We start from the raw sequence: 16,926 nt of genomic DNA, 5'->3' as shown, positions 1-16,926 counted from the left end.
GGGTATTAAAGTCCCCCACTATTATTGTATTGTTGTCTATCTCTTTGATCTAGTAATAGTTGTTTTATGAATCTAAGAGCTTCAGTGTTGAATGTGTGTGTTCTTGATTAGTATATCTTCTAGATGAAGTGAGCCTTTTTTATTATATAATGATAACCTTTATTTTTTTCTATTGTTGATTTAAAGTCCATTTTATCTGATATAAGTATCTCCTACTACTTCTAGATATTGTTGCTTACATTTGTTTTCCATTTACATGGAATATCTTTTTTTCACTTCTTTACCTTGAGTATATAGAAGTGTTTATCAGTTAAGTGAGTCTCTTGTAGGGAGCATATTTAGGTTTTGTGTTTTTATCCATTCCATCAATCTATATCTTTTAAGTGGGACATTTAGTCTTTTTTACCTTCAAAGTTACTATTGATTTGTGAGATTTTGTTCATGTCATAATGTTTGTTAATTATTACCTGGTAGCTATGTATTCCCAAAGTGTAGTTATTTTATAACACCTGTGAATTTTTTGGTTTCATGTGTTTTTATGATGGCAAGTATCAACCTTTCATCTCCATGTTTATAACTGCCTTGAGTATATCTTATAGAGCCGTTCTAATGGTGAGAAATTACCTTAGCATTTGATTGTCTGGGAAATGATGTAGACTTTATTTCTACATCATTTATAAAGCTTAGCTTAGCAGGATATAAAATTCATGGCTTACAGTTTTTTCCTTTAGAATATTGAAAATAGGACTTTAGATTTCTCCTGGCTTGTAAGGTTTCTGCTGAGGAGTCTGTTGTTTGTTTGATGGCCTTTCCTTTATAATTGATTAGAGTATCTCTTACCATATACAGAAACTAACTCAAGATAGATTAAAAACATTAATATATGACCTGAATGTACAAAAATTCTAGAAGAAAACCTAGGAAAAACTCTTCTGGACATTGGGCTAGGTAAATAATTTACAAATAAGACCCCAGAACAAATAAAAAAAAATTTAAAAAGGGGACACAAACTAAAAAGATTCTGCTCAGCAAAAGAAATAATTACAGAGTAAATAGACAACCTGTAAAATGTGAAACCTATTTGCAACATGTGTATTATGGAAAGGACTAATATCCAGAATCTACAAGGAACTCAAACAATTCAAAATGGAAAAAAAAAATTTAAAGTTGGCAAGCAACATGAAGAGATATGTTTCAGAAGAAGACATAAAATGACCAACAAACATGAAAAATGCTCAAAATCACTAATTATCAGAGAAATGCACATTAAAACCACAATGAGATACCACATTACTTCATCAGAATGTTCATTATTAAAACATCAAAAACAATAGATGTTGGTTAGGATGTGGGAAAAATAGAAATCTTATTCACTATTGATGTGAATGTAAATTACTACAATTTCTATGGGAAAAGTATGGAGATTTCTCAAAGAACTAAAAATAGATCCACCATGCAAACCAGCAATTTCACTTCTGGGTATCTAACCAAAGGAAAAGAAAACAAAAAGACATCTACACTCATATGATTATTGCGGCAAAATTCAGTTTCAGACATATAGAATCAACATAAGTACCCATCAGCTGATAAGTGGATAAAGAAAATGCAAAGGTATATATACCTATGGTGTGTGTATACATATATAAACACACACCATGGAGTACTACTCAGCAATAACAAAAAATGAAATAATGTCTTTTGCTGCAACTTGGATGGTATTGGAGGACATTATCCTAAGAGAAGTAACTCAGGAATGGAATATTGAATACTACATGCTCTTATAAATAGGAGCTAAATTATGACTACACAAGGGCACACAGAGTGATATAATAGACACTGGGAAAAGGAGGGATGATGGGATGGGGTGAGGGATAGAACATTACATCTTGGTTACAATGAATATGATTCAGGCAATGGGTACACTAAAAGCCCAGACTTTATCACTATACAATATATTCACATAACAGAGCTGCACTTGTACATCCTAAATTTATTTTTTTAAAAAGCTGGTGGTTTAACCCATTTCACTTATAGTGGTTATCTTTTTGCCTAAGTATTAATGAATTTTTCAAAATAGAAAATATTTCTGAAAAGAGGTAATTTTGGTAGCAAGGTAACATAGAGAACACAAAGGAAACTCAGTTATCCTGTTTGTTTCTACCCTTCAATACTATGAAAAAGGAAAGAAAATTTATCAAATTTTAAAATAATTTTATATCAAAATAATATATCCAACAAATATACTTTAATTTTAATATTTTGCAAGTTTTTGAATTTTGTCAAAACCGCAAACCTTAGTGAAGTAGGCAAATATGTTGGTAATATTGAGTAACAGCATTTATCCACTAAAATAAGAAAATTCTGTTTTAAAGTAATATAAATTTACTTAAACCATATTTAAATACAGTCTTTTTTGCCTTCAACTCTATAACATTTTTTAAAAAAAACACATTGAAATATACAAAGATGATTTAATAAATACAGAAAATACAAATTAATTCATTTAAAATAAAAATATTAAAGGACACTCTTGTGACAGTGAGGGACCTCCAGCTCTCCTGGGGACAAAAGCAGGTGCCCCACCTTGGTGCTGCCTGAGCAGTTGTCACACATGGGGAAGAAGTGTCACTGTGCAATCTGCTCTTGGTTATTGGCATGTGAATTACCAGACACGCTAGTGTCAGGTCCAGCCTCTCAGTAGACTGTTTTCCTAGTTCTTTGGCTCCTTGCTTGGAAAAAAATTTCACAAGCAGGGCCAGTGCATCAGAGTGACCAATAACAGGAAGCATTTTCACAGGAGTAATTTTGTATTATAAAATGAAACATGGAGTACTATTCAGCTTTAAGAAACAATGGTGATATAGCACCTCTTGTATTTTCCTGGATAGAGCTGGAACCCATTCTACTAAAGTGAAGTATCTCAAGAATGGAAAAACAAGCACCACATGTACTCACCAGCAAATTGATATTAACAGATCAACACCTAAGTGGACATATAGGAATAACATTTATCAAGTGTCAGGCGGGTGGGAGGGGGCAGGAGGGAATAGGTATATACAAGCATAATGAGTGAGATGTGCAACGTTTGGAGTTACTCTTGAAGCTCTGACTCGAGGGGAGAGAGGGGCATGGACAATTTATGTAACCTTAACATTTGTACCCCCATAATATGCTGAAATAAAAAATAAATAAATAGATAAAAAAAGAAAAAAAAATGAAATAGGTCTGTCTCTACTAGTGGAGAGAGACAGACTGACTTACTGTTTAACTGACTCTATCTCTGGGGATTCTTGAGTTGTTTACTTTTATTGGTCAATTCTGGGGAAGGGCATTCAGGAGGTATGGGATGTTACCAAATGCTTAACAGGTGTTTTCAAGGTTGTATCTTTATATTCAAGCTCCTTCTCTAAAAGCCCTACCTAGGAGGGATTAACCACAATGTAGATTTAGCTAATAACATAATAATTAGCCTAAGGTTACTCTAGGTCACTTTCCAAATCCTATTAAGCCTAGGCTGGAGAATTCCCAGATTGGTAAAGGGTTCCCCCACCTTCCCCAGGTGTAGCAGCAGATCCTGATAGAATTAAGGATGGGGCAAGACCAAACAGAATGTGTGCCCTTATCCTTCTTCCCAGGTGGGGCAATTGCTTGAGTCAGCACCAAAACAGGGCACCCTTATACCTAGAAGAGCCAGAGATTCTAGCTATCTACCTAACATTAGGAAAGGGTGGCTGCCCCACCTTGGTGCTGTCCCAAGCCACAGCCAAACCTGGAGAAGGAGGAATGCCAAACCAATCTGCAAAAGAAAGCAGAGAATTTCCCAGCCCCCAGGGCAAACAGCCCAGGCACAATAGGGTCTGGAAAAATGACCCAGTTGAACCTAAGGCTAATTATCATGTCATTAACTGACCATCTAAGTGGTTCAATAGTGATGTTTGAACCATGAGGGGGCCTAATCCAGACAATATAAAATAGGACCCCAGACCATAAACAATAACCAGGGACTCTTATTAGAATAGGGGCCTGTTCTTCATCTGTGGTGGATGTATCCTGTTCTTGCTCTATAAACCTACCTGGATCTTCCTCATAAACTTCATTTCATGCTGGCCTTGCTATCAATATGTCTAATCATCTGTAGGCTAAGAACACACCAATAACTGAGAATACACTGTCAACCTGACACTCTGTTATTGCAAGGCAATTTAAAACATTATTCAACTTAGAGTACCTCACACTCTCCAATTTAGGATATATTCCCATTCTAATTGTGACCTTTCCATTACAGGCCACATTTTACTATCAAATCTGGTAGCCACTAGAGCAGGATGACTAAGAATATATATTTTTTTAACCACATCCTGCATCTGACACATATTTTTGTTAGGTGGGGAAGAGAAATAAACAAACAAATAAATAATCTAGTCCTAAAACATAAGAATAAAATAATAAGAGTAGTCTGTTGAGCCAGCCTGTGTAGATTCACATCTTGGCTTGGTACTGATTAATCATGTCTACAAAAGTTGCATAATTTATAAGTGCCTCATTTTTCTTATTTTTAAAATGAGAACAATTAAAGTACCTAATTCATAGGTTTGTTCGGTAGTGTATGTAGAATAAAAAGCACTTTCCTTTATAAAAAATATGTGCATAGATATTCTAGGGAAATATGTCTCTATACCATAGAAATTATTTTTTAAAAATAATCTGGAGCTCATAATGCTACAGACATATTTCTTGTCATTTTCACATTTCAAGAAATTTAAGGAAGCTGCCACTTTTAAATTACTTCAGATTATCAGATAAATCTCTAATATAATTGTGATGGAAAGAGAGAGGGAGTATAGATTTTAGCTAAAAAAGTTACACATTGTTAAATGCATACTGATAATATATTTAGAGATTTAAATGTGAATATTGCATAACAGTGATATTTATTGCTTGATCTATTGATTTGATCCTAGTAATTATTATAAGGTGATAACATGTTCCCACTTGCTTATTATTAAATGACCTTGATCAGACTGTCTAAGAGCAATCCTGAAACTATAGGGCAAATTCCCTATGAAGAAAAACTTATCTGTTATCATTCATAAGAGAACATGTTGTTTATCATAATTCTGATTCCTCAAAAAAAGATAGTGTCACTTTAAAAGTAGTTTTTCTGGGTCTACAAATCTAGGCTGCATTCATTTAAAGTTCTTTGGTATTAAAATATAATTTTTCATTACCAATTTAAATAAGTTCTTCATATAATATTAAAAACTAAACAACAAAAACAAAAATAGGAAAAGTTATATAATACTAAGGACCTCTGGTTCACTTTGACCATCATGTATGCAAATTATTCAATAAGAATTTACCTGAAATATTAAATAAACAATGAAAAATAGTACAGAACCTGTGCACCAGAGCTCCTTGATATACGAACTAAAGCAATGTTTTGTTTTTGTTTTTGTTTTCTTTCCTAGAAAGCCAGTACTAACCAAATATGGAGATTGGCACATTAAAATGTTCCCCTACTTACAGCATTTTAATTAGAGCAAGTTCAGGGGAAAAATCTCATTTTCACAGGCATCAGTCATCTGTAAAATCCCTAGCTTTTGCTGAATGCAAATTCATTCTAAAATATACATGCCAAAAGATAGGTAAAGTGTGAAAATTTTCCCAGTAGTTATTGAAGAATTCTCTGATGGTTTATGGTTGAGCAACTTTAATTTTTTTACATGCATTTTCTAAATTACTAATTTTTCATTTATTTCAATCTAATTTCAGAATTATTAGTGCACAAGGTTATTCCATGAATCTCTCCTTCAGTGCTAAGGAAAAAAAAAATGACACTGTAGTTAAAAAAAAGACCACCAAGTAATTGTAAAGAATTGTAGTTAGGATAATGGGAAAGAGTTTGAGAAAAGTAAAATGAAATAAGAAAAGAAAATAAGACTCAGGCAATTCAACTTTTTAGTAAACACAAAGTGAGCATCTTTAATCTAGTTTAAGGGATCTGAATTCATTAAGAAAAATTAAAAAGGCCTTTATAGAGGCTTTAAAGCACTGTTGTTTACTATAAAGTAAAATATAAGTATACATAAACCACTATGCTCTGTATTATAAAATATTGCCTCAATGCTGAAGATATTGAATGATAAAGTTCAAGCCCTGCATCCCTCAGCATCATCAACATTGGTCAGTTAATAGATAAGAGAAATACGAGCACTTTGGTGTCTTTATTTCTACTGTACACTTTACCTAGCATATTTTTCTTCCCTTTTCGTTGTGTCAGTCTTGACAAAGTTCTTTTCACCCTTCGAGGTGCTTACTAGTCTGGGGCAGGCTCCCTAAGGGTTGACTTAATATCTTATGAGACCATGTAAACCTAGCACTTAGGACCATGCGTGTAATATTTTAGACACTGGAAATGTGTCAGTGGATGAAAGTCCAACTCAAATTTCTTATTCATTTCTGGCACCAGAAATCAATCCTACCTGCAGATTAATTCCCACCTTTCCTAAATAGATGTAACTGATTGTGTTTGTTCCTAAATCGATTGCAGTACTCATTAGATTATATTATTCTTAGCGGATAAATGATGTGCTATCCATCCTCCTGCTGCAACTGTGTGCACTACATAGTGAGCTATTTGAGAAAAACGATATGTCTTAATCAACTTTTAATTCCTAGCATCTATCACACTATGAGGAACATAATAGATTCTCAATATATTTTCAAATTAAAATTCAAAGGTAATTGCAAGATCTTTCCTGCAACAAGTAGCTAAAAGAAATGTAATTTAGAAATATATATAAAATATACATACACACATCTACCTACCTACATGGTAAAGATTTTTTTCCAATCATCTCAGAGAAATATAATGAATAAATTAACACAGAATGAGTGTTTAAAACAAAATTAGTGTTTCGTGCATTTTTATTATCTTTTTTTTTTTTTTTTTTGAGGCAGAGTTTCACTCTGTTTCCTGGGGTAGAGTGCCATGGTATCATCCTAGCTCACAGCAACCTCAAACTCCTGGGCTCCAGGGATCCTCCTGGCTCAACCTCCTAAGTAGCTGGGACTACAGGCATGCATCACCACACCCAGCGATGTTTTAAATATTTTTAGTAGAGACAGGGTCTCGCTTTTGCTCACACTGGTCTCCAACTCTGACCTCAAGCGTGTCCTAATGCCACAGCCTCCCAGAATTCTAGGGTAGCAGGACTGAGCCACCACACCCGACCTATCATCCTCAATCCATTAAAAAGAAATTACAGTGTTTAAGCATTAAATGATTACTTATATGCTAATTAAATATGCTTAAAATATTGTGACTCCAAATCTATATTAAAATGTATACATGTAAGTTTTTTTCCTATAATTTCTGTATGATGGAATTTCCGTAAAGTAACTCTATTGTGCCAATTTATTAATAGCATTATTTAATGTTAAATGCACATTCGATACAAAATATCAAATTATAATGAAATGAGAAATTATATGTCTGTTTTGCTAGAAATATCAGATTTATTCATATAAATATAATAAATATAAAATCAATATCAAATGATGTACTATTAACATTTTAAATATTTCTAAATTTATATTTGAAGTGAAAATAATCAATGAATTTTATTTTCCATTTAAAAATTTTACTTTTAAAATAAATGTCCATTTAAATATATTGTTACAAACTTTAGATATATAGAATGTTAATTCTTTAATAGTGTATGCTTGCTTCAATGATATGATCTTAAAACTTAACAGATATACAATAGCTTCTGTATAAAAATGACGTAAATTCAGAAATAATTTAAGAGATAACATGACAAACCACATAAAATCACAATCCTAACAAAATTTTTGAAGCTGCTGGATTGCAGAAAAATGTGTTAACAGCTTTTAAAATAAACAGCAAGTCTATAGTATAGTTCCAATAGTAGAAATAGAATAGCAAATACGTAAAAATTGACATTTTATCGGTGTCGTATATATGACATTGTAAGCCATGACAGGATGGCTCACAAAGGATTCTGGCATATTATTAGCACTCAGTCATGACCCCCACCCACAGCCACTATCTGCCATTATCCATTGAAACTCTGATTAAATAAGTCATCATCTACTTTCCTTAACAACCCCTGGGGTCTCCACTCCTCTTCCAAACCTCCTCTCCCCTCCCTCCAAATACATCATCAAAAATTATTCCCCTCTGTTATCTTACAACATGTATACACCAATTGACATATTGTGGTGAAATCCATGGTTGGTTCCATTAGAAAATAATTTCCTAGAGGTCAGGGCTACATAATTGTAATTACATCCCTTATCTCCACATAGTCCTGGGTGCATAGTAGCCATTTAATAATGTATGAGCTGAAGTCCTTTGCCTCATAAATAGAAAAGTAATAAAATCATGCATGGGATGGAAGTTCATACATTTTTTTCTTCTTTACTAGAGTATCTCAACTATGAGAATGAAATAAAGTATTTGAAGACATGTGGATATGGTTTCATGTGAGATTTTCAAGATAAGTGATCATTGTTCAGAAACAGTTGTATTGTGTGTGTGTGTGTGTGTGTGTGTATGTGTGTGGGAATTGCTCATCTTCAGATTCTGCTTGAACCAAGATATTCCACAGTAGATCTAATCCACGACATACTTTTAGTAAAGGATATATAGTTTCAAAACTACTAAAAAGGAAGTGCAGAAAAATGCTAGTTATTCTGTGTTGGATAATCCTTGTTGGCATCTTCCTCCTGGATTTGCAACATTCTCTTTGGCCCTTAGTCCCCGAGCACCAATAGGGATATTAGAGTTGGCTATAGCCAGGTATAAAGAACAAAAGAACACTCCTCCCTTGAATGGCTACTATTACTCAAGCTGGTAGCATGTCGGGAGCTGTCCCGGACACGGAAGAGTTAAAGTACGGTTGCTGCATGGAAAACTGGAGCCCTTGAAACATAGCACCTGGCACCTTGACTCAGAGCTCTGACATTCTTGGCCTTTCTTCCAGCTCATGGAGGGTGCTGGAGATAGCAGTAGCAGTTATAGAAGGTCACTGAAATAATCCTGTGCAAGTAGCCCTCATAGTTTAACTATTAATAATTGTGCAACAACCTAATACTTCTGTTTTTTAATAGTTTAAGAATACTTGCCAAATTGGAATAAATTCATGCATTAAATTATTCGCAGTTCATTTTAAGCTCTGTCTTCTGTAACTATCATCAAATAAATAATAAGATTTATGTAAGTACATTTCTAAAAGTAGTATCAAGAAAATTATATGTCTATATGAGGAGAAGTAAAATACTTAATTTGTATTGGTATAATTTTGGTTAAACTACAGGCAAAGTTGATTAATTTTGTAAAAATAGGGAAACAAGACAAATCTAAAGATGTTACAATGAAAAAAACCTTCAGTAGAATAAGCATAATCTCCATATGACAGATTTGCATTATGACATTTACTCTCATATTATTATAAAGACATACCACACAAATAAAAGTAAAACTCTGTAATTGGTCTATGATATTGACAGTTTTGCATCAAAACAATAGTTCTTTTTAAAATTTTTAGTTAAATGTTAAAATGTCAAGTAACATAGATTAATACTGTAACTTAAGAATAAAATAACTTATTGATCTTATTATTTTCTAGTGATTATCAACCAAGAGAATTTGGGAAACTGTTTTCAAATGCAGCCATCCCTTCTTATCAATGGGTTCCTTATCCATGGATTCAATTAACTATGGAAAAATTAACTATGTATTTGAAACTATGTATAGTTCAACTAAGTATTTTAACTATGTATAATTCAATTAACTGTATTTGAAAAAAACATTCTATCTTTACTGAACACATACAAACTTTTTGTTGTTATTGTTCATAAACAGTACAATATAAAAACTACTCACATAGATAGCATTTACCTTGATTGAATATTATGAGTAATCTAGAGATAATTTAAAGTGCGTGAGAGAATGTTCATAAGTTATATGCAAATGCTACACCATTTTATTTCAGAGACTTGAGATATTTTATTGTCTGTGAGATGTCCTGGGACCTATCTCCCATGGACACCAAGGGAGGACTGGACTAAGAATTTCATGTTGGAAAGACAATTATGCATCAGCAATTGCTGAAAGAGTATATAAGGTTTAAATATCATATAAGTATTAAACTTTACATGTAAATATGATGCACTATGGTTTCAATAACTGTTCACATAGCCTCAGGTACACTTGACCAGAGATTATGGCAAGCAGATGTTTCTGTTGTTTTACAAAATCTACTGAAAGAAGCCAAGTTGATTCTGGTTTTGAGGTAATGTATACAATCACATATACGTACACACATGAATAAAAAGCATATATGGTATCATACACATATCACATGCATGCACATATATGCACACATATCCATATAACATACACACAGAAATTTATACCTATACCCTTTTCTTACTCCACTAGTTTCAAAGACTCTTATGTCAATTTCAGAGGATTAATTAAAGTCATAAGTATCCATGTACAGCTGCACTCATAAAAATATGTATTTCTGAGGGAAGGAAGTAGGAGGGGACATTTTGGGTAGTTGTACTTGGAAGACTAGATTTTAAGTAAAAGAGTATATCATTATTTCAATTATTTGTAACACAGTGGCATATCTTTCATATTCTCATTGATCTTCACTCTATTTGTGACACATTATCACAAGAATTAAAAACAATGTTATTACAAATTGTCCTCATAAGCTTATATAAATATTACTGGTAATTTGACCTAGTCATATTAGTTCATATCTTTCATAGTTTCCTGAACAGGGTTATTCAATAAGTAGTTAACAAAGACTGGCCATTTTGGCTGTCATTTTTTATTTGTTGCTATGGCAGAATGGTTTCTGAGTTAGCTTGGGTAATTTTAGACAGCATATTTCATTTTTCCTTGGTCCATCTGCACATTTGATTTAACTTAGAACTGTGTTCATCAAACATGTAAAAATAAAAAGATGCTGATTAATATCTGTTGCATAACCAAAAAGAATTTGAATCAGTCAACCAAAACCCAACTCTCCTATCTCTACCTGTGGGTGGGACTGCTGCCCTAGAGCTCCCGAGTCAGCCTTCATATCAGACACAGAGGATTTTAGAATTTAAAGGATATCTCCTAGTGTTTCTTAAAAGCCCCATTCCTCTCCATCCCACTTCACCACCATAATACTGTAAGACCTACATTATAAGTAGCCTAATTCACAAGTACCAAGAAAAAACCTGTAATAAATTGTTATATGCTACTCACAAAGCTATCAAAAGCAATCTCCTTGTACCTTATATACTCATGAATGCCAACCAAACACTAAACACAACACATAGTTTATATAGAAATCTAAACTATGAAGACACTGACTATTTAACTAAAGAGAACATTTCCATAATTGCTCTATACTAAGTGAGATATTAACATTAAAATTATAGGTAAGAGTGTTTTTTATATTACTTTGTGTTAGTTACATAGGAAGAACAGATAAAGTATTAAGTAATAAAGTAATATTTTCTTTGAGTAAATAAGTGAAGAGTTACTAAATTTGTAAGTCCTCTAAAAGGCAAGTGAGAACTTGGCACAAAAGATTAGCAACACCTGTAATAAATGCCAATTACTTTAATCTATAAAGAGTTATTGTAAATTACACTTAGCAAAGTATAAAAACAGATAATTCACAAAAGATTAAATAAAAGAGGATGTTACATATATATGAACATATTTTCTCTGTGTGTAGCAAAGAAAATATATAAAACATATATTAAGATGTAATGCTAATTTTACCAATCAAATTTTCCTCAAATAGGTTTTCCATCCTTCTAGTTCTTTCTTCTTCTCTCTCAAGGATACCTATATTTCAAATGTTAGTTCACTTACATAGTGGAATATCTGTCTCAGTATTGCTTAGACTTTTTTATACTCTCTTCTGCCTCTTTGCATGACTGGGTTGGCTCAAGAAGCTTGTCTTCAAGCTCTTTGATTCTTTCTTCTCCTTGGTTTAGTCTGTTGATCATGCTTTCTGCTGTGTTTTAAAATTTCCTAAATGACTCTTTAATTTATATAAGTTCTATTATATCCTTTCGTATTTTGTCTGGCTCTTTAGTGACTTTTTCGTTAATTTCCTGGAAATTTTTTTGGCTTGTTTTTGTTGGTTTTCAACTTTCCCTACAATTCCATTCATCTTATTTGCCATCCATAGTCTGAATTCCATTTCTGACATTTCAGTAATTTCCTTGTAGATGGAGTGCAGTAGTGTAGCTCCATTGTGATCCCTTGGGGGTGTTGAGCTATTTTGTTTTTTTCATTTTGCCAGACAGAGGTCTTATTTTTTTTTTTTTTTTTTTTGCTGGTTTCTTCTCATCTGGCTTTTCCTCTCAGCTCTTGGTTAATAGGATTTCAGGGTACTCATTCTCCTTTGCAGAGAAACCTGTTTAATTAGGAGAGGGAGAGGACCCTAGATGGAGCTTTTATGACCTAATCTGAAATGTTGAACCATCAGGGGAGGGGCAGATGCAGTCATAGCCTATAGAATAGCTGTTCTGTTTTAACCTGTTCTCTTGTGATTGCTTCAGTTTGAGCCAGTGCTGGGTGATCTTGGTGTGGGGTGGAGAGTTCTTCCCCAGCTCATTGCTGGAAATTTGTGTTGGAGATTGGATGCAACCCCCTCTACCACAGCTGTTGTTGTGGGAGATTGCTCTGACAGAGTAATCCAGTGGAAGTGACAGTGGAAGCTGGTGAGTCTGTTTTGGCAGTGGTCATGGATGACCAGGCTGTGGGCTGTTGCATAACCTAGGTCCAGAGTGATGTCTGCTTATTGGTGGTGGTGGTGGGGGGGTCCCAGGTGAAATGTTGGACCTCAGGAAGGTCCCACCAACCTAGCAGCAGTGGTGGAGACTCAGGGGTAGTGTTGTGGGGTCTAGGCTCAACTCTGGAATCTCAGGGGTGGTATCACAGGCCTGGCAGGGGCTCTGGAGCTACAGGGGCAGAGCTTCAGGTGCAGTGAGATCTTCAGAGCTGGCTCTGGGGATTTCAGGGCCAGACACATTTATGGAGAGCTGTTCTGCCAGCATGGAGACTGATAATGCTCAATCACAGAGATAGTAGTTTGTCTCAACAGCCCAGGGACTGTGTATGTAGGCTGGAGCTGCTGATTGGCCAGTGTTCACCTTCCACACCTAGAACCTGCTGAAGCTGTCACCCAAGGCTTCCCAGATGGTGCTTATGGTGTCTGTGACACCTTCTTTGCTTAGATTTTGTGCAGGAGAGGATGTGTGCTCAACGCACAGTCACAGGGTACAACACAGGGGAGCTTCTGTTCTGTCTGCTTCTTTCTCACCCCAGCAAGGATGATGCAAAGGCTAACTGCTGGAAGACTGGGTTCCAAGCAGACCTACCTCTGTACTCCAGAGCAATCAAGGTGGCATCAGTTCAAGAAACCTGACAGTGGAAGTCAACAGTTCTTTGCTGCACCTGCTCTGTGGTGCAATGTCTCTGCACAAACTCTGAGCAGCTCCCCAGTCTGCAGTAGGTGAGGGAGACCCCTTGCAGCTCAAGTTGCCTACAACTTTTACTCCTCTCCTAAAAAAGCAATGCTCCCTCTAGTTGCTTTTATTCTGCTGACTTCCCCTCTTCCTAGCAGTGTGAATTGTACTGGGACCCCCAGTTTAATCTCTGAGTTGGTGGGTGATGCTCGTGAGGAAGAATTGGCCACGCTCTGTTTGATTGAGTCAGTAGATGCTGTAATGAACTATGCAGTTGTTCTCCCTATCAGTGGTTGATGGTTGCAGGAAAGAGCCAAATGCAAAGATGTTCTTTTGTGCCTGTAATAGGCTTTTGCCACTTAGGAAGCCTGCATGGAATGTCCAATCTCCAGATTGCACCAGTTCTCCACATAATTCAGTGATTGCAGCAGTGTCTGGGCTCACAAGGGCAGAAAAGCTTCCAAACAACTCAGTAGCCTACTGATTACCAAAGGTGTGTGGGAAGGAGAAACAGATCCCCTTATCCCTTCACCGGGTTCCAAGCCACTCTGGGTTTGATTCTTGCTGATCTCCTCTCTTCGTTTTCTGTTTTCTTTTCCTTTATCTTTTTTTCCCTTTTTCCTGTTCTGCTTCAAAATTTCCCTCCATGAAGTCCCCAGCAGGCTCTGACACCTCCTTCTCCAAACTATACCTGGGCTGTGGCCATTCCCCCTCCTTCATTGAAAACCTTTCCTTCCCTCCAGGATGCTCTGACAAGGGATGTCTCTAGTCAGCCACCTTGCCCCTCTCCCTGAATAGTTACATTTTAAATGGGCAAAATAGTTATAGAATTTAAAATCTCAATAACATCACATGCCTTGCAATGGATTCTATACTTGAAAACAAAAGATGTTTAATCATCTCATTTTTATATTTGCTAAAAATACAAAACTACTTATGAAAATTTTATTTTGTTATAATATTTAGACTTTAATATGTCCAAATGTCCAAAAAATGGACACACTATGGTCATTTTAGTTTCTTTACATTTTCAACAAACATTGTAGTCATTTCTTAAAAACATTGATATCAGTATCTAAACATTTCCACTAAAAAGGTAGTTACAGTGAGAAAAATTATTTTGCACTTAGAACAACAATAATTTCACAGTAATTTATGTGGGTTGATTACCTTTCATACTATAGTTGGTAAAACATATCTGATACATTGTGTACAGTATATAGAAACCTCTTTCAACCAACATATATGGTCCTTTATACCCTACTAGATAAATTAAATTTTAAAAAGTTATTCTTACAGCCTACTTGGAAAGGGAACATAGGGAAAAGCAGAAAAAAACATGTAGCTCTTTTAGATCATCCTAATTATATCTTTATTACATGGCTTACTTTGCCTGGTTAAATAGGGATGCTTTTGGAATCTTCAAATAACAAGTTCTCCATTTTCTATATACGTTTCCTATGTGCCAGCTTGGTTTAACTTCTGCAGTGGGTCTTGGCTGATTTTCTATCTAGTGGTAGTTACTGGAAGCCCTGAGGAGCCCTTACCTTTGTTCTCATCAGTAATAGCTTCTGTTTGTTTTTAGTTACTTAAAGATTTCTAGTAGTTCTAAGGGCAACCTATAACTATTGCAGTAGTTCTGGAATATAGATGGACAAGCATTTTCATAAGTTCATTGCCTCCTAGAAAACCCTGGCACCCTTCATTGCCCCATAGTTACTACCCCAGTGATGACTTCACAAGCTGGTCTCTGCTAATGCCTTTATGGGCAGCAGAGGTGTTACTTAAGTTTTTCAAAGATAACAGTTAAGAAAGTCAACCAAATCCCTCTAAATAAAGCAGTTTCTTGAGGTGAGAGGAAGAAGCATGGTCTATAGAAACCAGGATTTTCTTAATGTGTTTAAGGATTATTATTTTTACTTTCATTTCTGTTATAGCAATAACATGTATTCCCAGTAGAACTACTGCAAAAATGTATTTCCTACAATTTCTTCTAAACTTGAAGGAATAAAATTTATAAATAGTGTTTGATTTTTAATGATTAATGAAGTTATTCTTGCTTATTATTTTAACAATCATAGTAATAAAATTCAACAATGTTACTGCTATTTTATATCCATAAAACGTATTATTAGTGAAAAATATAACATCACAAACCTATAAACACATGTCATTCCCAGTAAAGGTTTGCTTTTATTATGTGAGACCCAGAGGCACACTATATTTTCAATGGTGAAACTAATTTCTCTCAATATTCTCTTTGTATAAACATAGCATTTTGTCTTCTAAGGCATTTAACATATTCTCTTCTGGATTATGCTTATATATGTTTATATTTCTACCATGTTAGATTTAAACCTTTTTCAGGACACTTGATTTTTGGAGTTCTACTGCAAAAGCACACATTAAGGAAAAACAAAAAAGTATGTAGATGGAGAGAATAAATAAAGCCGAGTCAGTATCTGTGTGCCAAATAGCCTTGAGTGAATTACTTTAAGTACTAAATGCCTCATAGACAAAAATGTTAAGGGATGAATTATTATTTTAAATGAAGTGTGCTGTATATTTGGATATTGCTATTCTGAAGATTGATTCTATTGTATGCCTGTTCTATAACAACACTTTGTTGTTGTTTTAATAATTTTTCTTTGTTATAAAATATCCACCTTTCCTAGCTCTCTGCCTATAACACTTAACTGGCTTCTAGTGTCTGTCATCTGAATGTGACTTAATAATTTATCAACTACAGTGACTCATTGTTTCTAATAACAGCCATTGACTGAAATTTTTGGTTTTGTGAAATAGTAAATACATAAGTTTAAAAATCCTGAAAAATATGCACATTTTTATAGGAAAATAGATTGGTTGAAATTTTTTAACTGTCACGTCTGAAGTAAAAATGTCTATACCGTTAGTATCCATATTTGTCTTTTCAAAGAAAAAAACTTGCCCATGGCTTGTAATTTCATTGCTTACTCCTAGTAGTACTAGCTTAAGACTGATCCAAATGTCTAGGGCTTTAATGTCTCCAAAGTCAGTTAGCATGGCTGGTTTTACATCAAATGCAACACCAATCAACTACCTTCTAATTCTGCATACAGAGGGGGGAAAAGAGGGTAATATACATGAGCCAAAGGAAACTGTTAGAGAAAAATATTACTGAAGGTTTACTGACTGCTAGTGGATAATCAATTCTGTTGGAAGCTATTAATATAATGTATAGGACCCTACTGCTGTCAGTGAAGATGATAAGATTGAAGTATTTTCATTCTGCATAGATGGCTCTACCTAAGTCAGTCAGAAATGAAGACAACCAAGAATGACCACACTACTTACTCATCATTACCTATTTATGCTTATTTGAGATCCCAAGTGTGCTATTTAACATGATTAGCCAAGATCCACTTATTA

Source organism: Microcebus murinus, chromosome 6, assembly GCF_040939455.1.
Source record: "Microcebus murinus isolate Inina chromosome 6, M.murinus_Inina_mat1.0, whole genome shotgun sequence".
Taxonomy (NCBI): Eukaryota; Metazoa; Chordata; class Mammalia; order Primates; family Cheirogaleidae; genus Microcebus; species Microcebus murinus.
This window is presented reverse-complemented; position numbering follows the sequence as displayed.